Consider the following 4,033-nt stretch of genomic DNA (forward strand, 5'->3'; position numbering starts at 1 on the left):
TTAAGAAAAATTAAGAAAAAGTATAAAAAATCAAGAAATTTATGAATTTAATCAAACAATTACAAAAATAAAGTCTATGAGCTACCGCAGTTATTTGTGCAAAATAATGAAATCTATTATTATTAACAATATTCATACGTTTCGATACTCTTATTGGATTCCTTTCAGTGAATCGCGTAAATTATATGTTACATCCGCAAGATAACCGAAGTTTTTGCCTCTTCTCACTTATGCAAGTTCAAAAAAGTCAAGCGTTTGGAAATTAATTATTGGTCTAACGATGGAGCGTTAAATTATTAAATTAACGAGGTCAATAATATTAAAACATAAAAAACCAAAAAACGAAAGACAGGCAAGCCGAGTAGTGAGACAATGAGCTCATGTCGATGTAATGATAAAATAGTAATGATGTGGAAAGAGTCATAATACATCGAACTAAGAGTCATAATACATCGAACTTTCTCCATTCATCTTACCGTCTCATATCCAATAAGGAACTCATATTTACTATCAGATGCTGTCTATTATCTCGCTGTAGATAGAATTGAATAAATCGGTATTGCTTTGAAGATTCAATCCTAATTTCTATTTTTTTATGAAAATCATTTCTGATATAAGATAGTGCTGTTCAATTCTTCGTCAAGTATTAAAACATTATTTCAATCAAAATCATGATTGAATCTCGAGCAATATTCTGGAATCACAGATGTTTGAGTTGTATTTCTTTTGATGTAATTTCTATGTTCTAATTTTTTTTTGTAATTGTAATCGTACGTAGACCAAACGAACAGGCAAAAATGATTGCTATTAACAGACATAAACAATTAAAAAGAAAAACTATCTTGGCTTTTGTAAAGTTAAGATATGCATTAATAACATTTTGAAAATCAGATTCTAAAGAAATGGATTTTTTGCAAAAAAAATTGTATTTTTGTTCCATATACATTATATAAATATTGTTGAATGTCTCAAAATTGTGTAGTATCAAGATAAATAAATTTCTGAATAAGACAGAAATTAGAACGTAATGTTTTATGTGAGATGATTAAATTTCAATAAGTAATATGCAAACGAAGTTAAAATATTTGCGTAAAGAAGTAAAAAATCGATCAATTATCATTTAAAGAGCAGAAAAAATCAAATGGATAAAGAAGAAAGTGATTTCATAAAACAAGAATTAGAAATCAAGAAACTTGAACTTTGTGTCTGACAGAATTAAAAAAAAGACCAAACGAAAAGAACAAACGAAAAGATAAATGCTTTCACTTAAAAAATGCGAGATTAAAGTTTCTGGTATTAAGAACGCTTTAAAAAAATATGACAAAAGTTAAATTTTATTTTGTTATTTTCTATTTATTATTTAATTATATTACTTTTTTGTATTTAAAAAAATTTAGTAGTTTCAACTTCCGTCAGAGAATTTTTCCCAAAAGTTACGAAAAATCGAAGAATATTTTTTTTTCTGTTTCGCTAACAACCTTGATACGATTATTAGAATTCAGAGCATTACTTTAGTAGTGTATTTAATAAATGGTGATATTTTATTAATTGACCTTTTTGATATATGAAGATGTATCATATGTATTTTCTATTAAGTATACTTTCTATTAAGTACTTATATTTGTAAATGAAATAATACACGTATGATGATACACAGATATGAAATTTTATCATAATCGTATAGACTGAGAGTATAAAATTATGTGATAATACATTTCTCGAAAGGTTTCAAGATAATTTTTATATTTTAAATTTTCCAAAATAATTTCGATACGTCCAATTTAATCTATCTGATGTTCCGAGTGAAATAATTGTATAGAATGCATTTAAACCAAATCGTCGAAGAAATAGCGTCATATATATATATAGAGGAGAAGAGGGTAATATGGCACCCATTTTTATTTTATTGAATAACTTTGTTTATAATTAATATTTTTTATTGAAACTTGAACAATTACATTCGTCAGAGTTGTTTAACAGATTCTAGACTCAAAGTAATGAAATATTTATTATTTAGGACGTGATTTATAAAAATCTAATGCACTGTATAATCGGTGGAAGAAAAAAAGTGGTTGTAATATGGTTATTCATAAAAATAATTTAAAAAAATTAGTTTAGTTTAAAAGAAACGCAGCTCCTTGTTACAAAATTATATATTTTTAATTTTCCATTGTTTACAATTTTCCTGATTTAGAATTTTTCTGCGTTCAGAAGCTTTAAAAATACCATTAGAAATTTCATTAAAAATATCATTTTATCCCTGTTTAACATTAAACAACAAGCATAAAATGATGTCTCTAAAGTTTCTAAACACCGCTCTTTAGAATAACAATCGATTTATCGAAGAAATATTTCAATATAAAAATTTTGCTTAAAAAACCATATTAACAAAATTGCATGTTATTGTTTTAACTTTGTAACTCGAAATTTATACGGCCGAATAAAAAATTAAATAACAGAAAAACACTCGAGTGTATGTACCTTTGTGTCGTGTGATAATACACTCAAGTTTAAGAATAATGAGGAAATGTATGTAATTAAAGGTTAAATGTGTACCTTGAAAAATTTAGAAGTGCTCAAAAGTAAAAATGCCTTATAAGAGTTTTCAGTCATTATGTATTGGCATATTAGCATCACTAAAAAACGGCAGGCTACTGAATGAATAATTCCATAGGCAATTGTTAGAATACGTCACCTAATAACGGAAATAATAGAGGTAGCCATAATACCCTCAGATGAAAAAGATAACGAGTATTTATTTATTTTTTTTATGTGATTAAAAATAAAGTGAAGGAGGATATTGTGAACGAGAAAATAATAAATTGTACATACGTTTGTATATATGTAGCTGACGAGTAACTTCGTGTATTCTCGATATCTTTAGAGCTGCCATGATTTTTATATTTTGTATATTTTGCATTAAAAATTTACTATTTGAAAAAATGGACAAATGTGTTCACGAGACTCAACGACATTTTATCAACATTGATGTCGACAGGTTTACAATAAACCATATATTTTGAATATTGCTTGAAAAATCGCCACACATTTACATAACATGTAATAAATTACAAACTTAAAACTATTAAATGATAATTTCAGATTAAAGAAATTTAAATTTTCTCTTTTAAATCCAAGAATGTTATTGTATTTTGTATAGTCTTCAAATTTTTATAATATAAAAAACTTCAAGTGAAATTTTTGTCAAATGTTTGAGGTAAGATAAACGATAAGATTAATTTTTATTTTTTATTCATTTTTATTTATGATAATTCAATTATTGAATTTAAAATAATTGGGAGATATTTTGGCGCAATATTTCCGTTAGAAGCTTATATCAAAATTTACTCCGTTATTCAACGATAGATCCTATATAAATAACGTAATGAGATAAAATTGTTATAATCCTTTTATTTTCTTATGTTTTATAGCAGTGTCTTTTTAAAGTTATAATGTTTTATGTATTACCAAAATACAATGTAAAAAAAGTGATGAAAAGGAGAGAGAAGAATAGCGAATGAGAATAATGTAAATACACATGAACAATAATAATCTGAAGCTGGAGAGCACAATAATATATTTAATATCTTTTATACTTACTATAAAACAATTGTCAATAATAAATTTTTGTGACATTAATTTTGTGTGTGTGTGTGTGTGTGTGTGTGTGTGTGTGTGTGTGTGCGCGCGCGCGTGTACGTGCGTGTACACACACACACACACACACACATACAGGGTGTTCATTAATACTTGTCCCCACGTTTTATCATAAAAGCACGCATTTATTATTTCTAATAGTATGTTAGAAATATATATATTCATCGGAAAATCATGCTCCTATGGTAAAAAGTGGGTACAACCATTAATGAACATTCTGTATATATACCATAAATGTACGTTTTGTAATTTTATTTTATGTCTTGCATTTTACTATATGTGAGTTTTAAAAATGTAGATATATCGTGCCTTTTGTACATTGTATATTTGTATATAAAAATATTTTACACGAATTATTATTACAATGTAGTTTATA

The sequence above is a fragment of the Solenopsis invicta genome, chromosome 4 (assembly GCF_016802725.1).
Source record: "Solenopsis invicta isolate M01_SB chromosome 4, UNIL_Sinv_3.0, whole genome shotgun sequence".
Classification (NCBI taxonomy): Eukaryota; Metazoa; Arthropoda; class Insecta; order Hymenoptera; family Formicidae; genus Solenopsis; species Solenopsis invicta.